This window comes from Symphalangus syndactylus, chromosome 12, assembly GCF_028878055.3.
Source record: "Symphalangus syndactylus isolate Jambi chromosome 12, NHGRI_mSymSyn1-v2.1_pri, whole genome shotgun sequence".
Taxonomy (NCBI): Eukaryota; Metazoa; Chordata; class Mammalia; order Primates; family Hylobatidae; genus Symphalangus; species Symphalangus syndactylus.
Genome location: NC_072441.2, coordinates 61304832 through 61312138, shown reverse-complemented (window position 1 = coordinate 61312138; position 7307 = coordinate 61304832). Strand labels below are relative to the sequence as shown.

Genomic DNA, 7307 nt, shown 5'->3' with positions numbered 1-7307 from the left:
AGGTGGCAAAGCCAGGCAGGTTTGTATCCTTCCCTTCAGAGCAGCAAGTTCCCCTAGGCAGGTCCAGAGATGAGCCAGGGATTGGAGTCAAAAATCTGATACGTTTATCTGATATTCTAGTCTACTATGGCTAAGCTGGCACTGAAACCACAATAAAAAGTCCTTCCTGTTCCCCTGTCCGCTTTACTTAGGCAGAAGAGCCTCTGCCTGTGGCCACCACCAGCCCAGAGCGGGGTTCTGCCCGGCCACTCTTGATTTTCACTTAAAGCCCAAGGGCTCTTCAGTCAGCCTGTAGTGAATGCTGAAAGGCCTGGGACTCACCTTTCAGGGCAGTGGGCTCCCCTCTGGCCCAATGCAGGTCCAGAAATGCTGTCCAAGAGCCTAGGTCTAGACTTGGGAACTGCAAGAGCCTATTTGTTGCTCTACCCAACTGTGGCCAAGCTTGTATCTAAGGGGCAAGACAAAGTCCCCTTTACCTTTCCCTCTGCTTTTCTTAATCAGATGGAGTCTGTCACCATAGCCACCACAGCTGGGAATGTGCTGTGTCTCACCTGAAGTCAGCACATCTCAGAGCCCAAGGCCCATGGCATACTGCCTGGGTATCATTGCTGGTTATACAGGGCCCAAGGGCTCTTTAGTGAGCAGGTGATGAACCCTGCCAGGACTGGGCCCTTCCCTTCAAGGCAGTGGGTTCCCTTTTGGCCCAAGGTATGTCTAGAAATGTTATCCTTGAGCAAGGGCCTTTAATGGGGGCCTTGTGACTCTGTTCAGTGCCCTATCCTATTGCAGCCGACCTGGTATGCAAGACAAAGTCCTCCTTACTCTTCACTCTCTTCTCCTTAAGCAGAAGGAAAGAGTCACTTTTGCCACTGTGAACTGAACTGCACTGCCTGGGGTTGTGGAAGCACTCCTTCAGCCACCCTGCCTGGTGTCTCTCTAGGTCACATACCATCCTAGTCCACTGGCTCAGAGCCCAGCCCAGCAATTAGGAATTGCCTAGGAATTGCAGTCTTTCTGTCCTAGACTGCCTTTCGACTTTACTAGGACCCCAGAGCACTTTGACTTACAGCGGGGAGGCTTGCCAAAAGAACTCAAGTTCTGACCACTGGGATGGGTGATTCCCCGCTGGCTAGGTGTGGTCCAAATGTTCCTTCCATGCGCAGGCACTGCCTGATTCCAGCACAGCCTTGCTGTCCTCTCCACTGTGACAGGGCAGCACTGAGTTCAATGTAAAGTCCCCCAGTCACTGTGCTCTCCCTCCCCCAAGTGCATAGACTCTGCGTCAGGGGATGAGGGAGGCATGGTGTTGGCGGTTCAGGACTGTCTCTCTGACCCTCTTCAATGCCTTTTTCAGTGATAGGAAGTTAAAATCAGGTACTGTGATAGCTCATCTGAGTTTTGGTTCTTGTGATGGTGCTTTTCTGTGTATAGATAGTTGTTAAAATTTGGTGTTCCTGCCAACGGACAGGGGGCAAACAGTGTAAGCTTCTGTTCCACCATCTTACTCCCCTTTCTTATACAACATTTTAAATAATGTTGTCCTTGAAACAAAGTTTTAACTGCATTTTGGCTGTGACCCATCACATGAGGTCAGGTGTGGAATTTTCCACTTGTGGCATCATTTCAGGTGCTCAGAAGTTTCAGATTTTGTATTTTTCAAATTAGGGATGCTCAATGTGTACTTTTCTGAGGTAGAAATTTGTTATTTGTAGACTTGAACACTCTCCCTACATTTCAGTAGTTTCCCACATAATGATACTCATCTTACCCAAATGGAAGCCCCATCCCCACCACCTAAAACATTTTACAATCCAAGACTCTTGAAGCTGGAAATAACCTAGGCTCAATCCATTAGATACGTGGATTTGAGAATTAGATTCAGAAGCCAGTCATGGTGGTATGCATCTGTAATGTAATCCCAGCTACTTGAGAGGCTGAGGCAGGAGGATTGCTTGATCTCAGGAGTTTGAGACCAGGCTGGGCAACATAGCAAAACATTATCTCAATTTAAAAAATAAAATAATGAGTAGGGTTCTTTAGTTGTCTAAGAGATTGGGTGAGAGTTCAATAATAAATTACTTTTCGGCTGGGCACGGTGGCTCATGCCTGTAATCCCAGCACTTTGGAAGGCTGAGGCGGGTGGATCACCTGAGGTCAGGAGTTCGAGAACAGCCTGGTCAACATGGCTAAACCCCATCTCTACTAAAAATACAACAATTAGCTGGGTGTGGTGGCAAGCGCCTGTAATCCCAGCTATTGGGAGGCTGAGGGAGAAGAACTGCTTGAACCTGGGAGGCAGAGGCTTCAGTGAGCCAAGATTTCACCATTGCACTCCAGCCTGGGCAACAAGAGTGAAACTCTTAAACCAGCCTGAGTGAATTCCATTGTTTGCAATTAAGAACCCTGACTGAATACATATTTCTTCTCCCCTCCCTCCCTTTCTTCCTTCTTCCCTTCCCCTCCTTTTTCTTCCTTCTTCCCTCCCTCCTTTCCCTTCCTTTCTTCCTTCCTTCTTCCCTCCCTTCTTTTTCTCTGTCTCTTTTCCTCCCTCTCTCTCATTTTTATTTTTTTCTGACACAAGTTATCCAGGCTGGAGTGCAGTGGTGTGATCATAGTTCACTGCAGCCTTGAAATCCTGAGCTCAAGTGATTGATTCTCTCACCTCAGCCTCCCATGTAGCTGGGACCATAGGCATGGACGACCACACTGGTGAATTTTTAAATGTTTTGTAGAGATGGGGTCTCGTCATGTGGCCAGGCTGGTTTCAAACTCCTGGCCTCAAGTGACCCTCCTGCGTTGGCCTCTCAAAGTGCTGGGATTACAGGTATGGGCCACCATGCCCAGCCTGGATACATTTCTAAGTATACAAATGTCAGAAACCTTTTCTCTTCATTTCATCTACCCCCTCTTTGTGATCAGATTATCAATTTAGTGTTAGAGATCATTTTAGTTTTAAAAAAAATGTTAAATTTATACACTTCTTTACAAATTTTTTCATTTATCTCACCAGAATGACCCCCTGAAGTTGGTAGGTCTTATTAATCCTCATTCTATAGATAAAAAAAACTGAGATGCAAGAAAAGTACTATATAGGTTAAAAAAGAAAGCTCAATATTTTGGGGCCTTCAATGTGCTCAACATATTTCCTCTCTGTATTAGTCCATTTTGTGTTGCTATAAACGAATACCTGAAACTGGATGATTTATAAAGAAAAGTAGTTTATTTGGCTCATGATTCTGCGGGCTATGCGTGAAGCATGGTACCAGCCTCTGCTTTTGGTGAAGGCCTCAGGAAGCTTCCATTCATAGCAGAAGGTGAAGGGAGCAGTTGTGCCATATGGCGAGAGGGGGAGCAAAAGCAGGGAGGGAGGTCTCAGACCTGCCCTCAACATTGAATATCAAATTTCAACATGAGATTTATAGGGGAAAAATATCCAAATTATATTACTCTCTAACCATTTATCTCCGAGAAGTCCTGCTCTCCCAAGTCCAGAGAGGCAGCCCTAAGTCCCTTGTGAGCCCAACCCTTTCTCTAACCCTTACATGTGACTGAACTACGAAAGGAGACTTGGTTGAAATTAGCCCATCAGATTCTGTCTTGAGAAGTGGGACCTGGACCCACAAAACTACATCTGGTAAGTGTGAGAGTATTGCTGTAGACTCCAGGACTGAGGTTACCGCCTGCCCAAGGCCCTGACGACCTATATTGGGAGAAAGGAATTGTGATGGATAATTTTATGTGTTAAGTTGTCTGAGCCATGGGACTTAGATATTTGGTCAAATATTCTAAATGTTTCTGTGAAGGTTATTTTTTTGTGGATGAGATTAATATTTAAATCAGTAAACTTTGAGCAAAGCAGGTTTCCCTCCATAATGTTAATGGGCCTCATCCAATCAGTTGAAGTCCTTGGTAGAGCAAAGCCTGACACCTCCCCTTTCCATCTACTCCTGCTTCCCCAGTCTCACCACCACCCAGCAAGAGGGAATTCTTCCAACCGACTTTGGACTTGAACTGCAACTCTTCTCTGGGTCTCCAGTCTGCCCATCTGCCTGCCCTACAGATTTTGGACTTGCACCTCCATAATTGCATGAGCCAACTCCTTAAAATAAGTCTTTCTTAACATATATACACATATCCTGTTGGCTCTGTTTCTCTGGAGAATGTTGACTGATGCAGGGATGATCAGATTGGTTGTGCTATTGTGGAAGTAGTTTTCCTCTAGATGCTGATCTTGGCAGGGCAGATCCAGGTTTTGTGGGGCCTGAAGCTTATACAATGTCAGGGCTTGCTATAAGATAAAGCATAAAGAATTATGGATATGAAATTACAACTTTGCATGTCTGACAACTGGAAGAATTTTCCAGACTCTTTTGGAATCATGCATTTCAAATCTTATTTCTTCTTTGCTACCCTCATAGGTTCAGAGCTGGCCCATAAAACACACTCATAGTGTGATTCAACTTCTGGCCCTGCACTTTCCCATCAGGATGTGAGGCAGCTCAATGGCCATTCTTACACCAAGACAGCCAGCAATAATTTCACTACTGTGCAGAAAAAATATCTAACACTTGGAAATAGATTATTTCACAGTATTTAACATTTTCTAAAAAAAATTTATTTTTAATTTTGGAAACAAGGGTCATGCCCAGGCTAGTCTCAAAATCCTGGCCTCAAGCGATCCTCCCGCCTCAGCTTCCCAAAGAGCTGGGATTACAGGCATGAGCCACTGCACATGGCTGACATTTTAGTAACATGCCAGAGAATCAAGCCTGTCTCACAGGCATATGGCTCTCTTGGGGATTGTAACTTCTCTGAGTCACTCCCTACAAACAAGAGAGTCCAAACAGTTAACAACCCTGAGAAGTTAGAGGTTAACTTGTAGAATATTGATAAGGTGAGAACGTTTTTGTTTCTTGCTTGGTAGAGAAGATGCTCCAAATATGCTCTTATTGCTCCATAGGTGGTTATTCAGTTATGTACATAATTCAGTGTTATCAGTCAGCTTGGGTGGCCGTAACAAAATGCCACAGCCTACATGGCTTAAACAACAAAAAATTATTTTCTTACAGTTCTGGAGGCCAGAAGTCTGAGATCACGGAACTGGACTTTTACACATCCACACCGGTCAGTCATTAGCAAAGCACTACCAAGGAAAACGTAAATTTTCAGGCACTTCCCACTCTCTGTGCACATTGACAGAGCTGCTGTCTTCAGTCAGTTTAAATGGCTCACCAGGCCTGGAGGATTCACTTCCAACATGGCTCACTCACATGGCTGGCAAGACAAGGTGGTGCTGGCTGACAGCCTGGGATAGGGGGTGAGGGGGGATTGAGTTTTCTCCATGTGGGCCTCTCTGTGGGGCCCCTTAGTCTTCTTCACAGATTGTCATTTGGGTTCCAAGAGTGGATGCGTTAAAAAATAGGAAGTAGAAGCTGCCAGTTTCTTAAGTCCTAGGCCCAGAAACTGGCAGAGGTATTCTATTCATTGGTGAAATCACAAAACCCACACAGATTCAAAAGGAAAAGAAATAGACCCCGTTTCTCTCAATAGGTGAGAAGGAATTCGTGCATCTTAATCTGTTAACAATCTTCCTTCCAGACACAAACTATTTACATTCCTCTTACATGGAATATACAATCACCCTCTTCTCAAGACCTCCAAATATTCCATCCTGTTAAGCATCAGGCTCAAGCTGGCATCCAGAATAACTTAAAAAATTTTTAGTCAGGCGCGATGGCTCACGCCTGCAATCCCACCACTTTGGGAGGCCAAGGCGGGCAGATCACTTAAGGTCAGGAGTTCGAGACCAGCCTGGCCAACATAGTGAAACCCTGTCTCTACTAAAAATACAAAAATTAGCTGGGCATGGTGGTGCGTGACTGTAATCCCAGCTGCTCATGAGGCTGAGGCAGGAGAATCGCTTGAACCTGGGAAGTGGAGGTTGCAGTGAGCCGAGATCACACCACTGCACTCCAGCCTGGGTGACAGAACCAGACTCCATTTTAAAATATAAAAAAAATTTTAAATTTTGAAATTAATTTTTTTTTAAGGCAGGGTCTCACTCTGTTGCGCAGGGAGTGCAGTGACGTGATCACAGCTCACTGCAGCCTCAAACTCCCAGGCTCAAGCGATCCTCCTGCCTCAGCCTCCTGAGTACCTAGGAGTACAGGCGCCTGCCAGCATGGCCAGACAATGTTTTTTTTCTTTGTAGAGACAGGTCTCGCTATGTTGCCCAGGCTGGTTTTGAACTCCTAGCCTCAAGCCATCCTCCTGCCTCAGCCTCCCAAACTGCTGGGATTACAGTCATGAGCCACCTCACTCAGCCCAGGATAACTCTTGATTACCTATTGTGTGCCAGACACCTACACCTGCTGGACTGTAAAAGCTATGAAAGGATCTTTATCTGTCTTTTTAATTCAAACCAGTACTTGATCCATAATAAATACTCTATACACATTTACCAAATAAGTAATCATTTCTCATTTTTTAACTTAAAAAAAACCCCTAACACTCAGAGAGGATGTCAACTTCCAAAGGTTATGCAGTAATAGTAAAATCAGGATTTAAGGCCTATTTGACTTAAAATCCACTCTTAAAAGACGTTACATGGTCTATAACTCAGTAGGACTTACCTTGTGTACGAAGGAAAGATGAGTTATAATGACAAAATGAGATGACAGAGGCTAAGCTATTAGCTGTGGGAAGGAACAGATGGTAGATGACAGCTTGAAGAGGTCAAAATTTGGTGATTGTCCAAGTGTGGGAAGGACAGAAGTGGACAGAGCCAAGGATGATTTTTCAGACTCTAATAAGAGTAGGAGGCCAGGATGAGCCAGCCATCCCATTACTGGGTATATACCCAAAGGACTATAAATCATGCTGCTATAAAGACACATGCACAACACATGCACACGTATGTTTATTGCGGCACTATTCACAATAGCAAAGAGTTGGAACCAACCCAAATGTCCAACAACAATAGACTGGATTAAGAAAATGTGGCACATATACACCATGGAATACTATGCAGCCATAAAAAATGATGAGTTCGTGTCCTTTGTAGGGACATGGATGAAACTGGAAAACATCATTCTCAGTAAACTATCGCAAGGGCAAAAAACCAAACACCACATGTTCTCACTCATAGGTGGGAATTGAACAATGAGAACTCATGGACACAGGAAGGGGAACATCACACTCCGGGGACTGTTGTGGGGTGGGGGGAGGGGGGAGGGACAGCATTAGGAGATACACCTAATGCTAAATGACGAGTTGATGGGTGCAGGAAATCAACATGGCACATGGAT

The 7307-nt window shown here is 44.9% G+C and overlaps 1 long non-coding RNA gene across 1 annotated transcript; it reads right to left on the bottom strand.

Moving 5' to 3' along the window:
* Positions 1–3198: 3198 nt before the first annotated feature.
* On the bottom strand, positions 3199–6821 carry LOC134733766 (uncharacterized). Its single transcript, XR_010117367.1, has 3 exons — positions 6629–6821; positions 5068–5143; positions 3199–4288 (listed from the first exon to the last, which is right to left on the bottom strand). It is a non-coding gene; the product is annotated as an uncharacterized lncRNA (long non-coding RNA).
* Between the last annotated feature and the right edge of the window lie 486 nt (positions 6822–7307).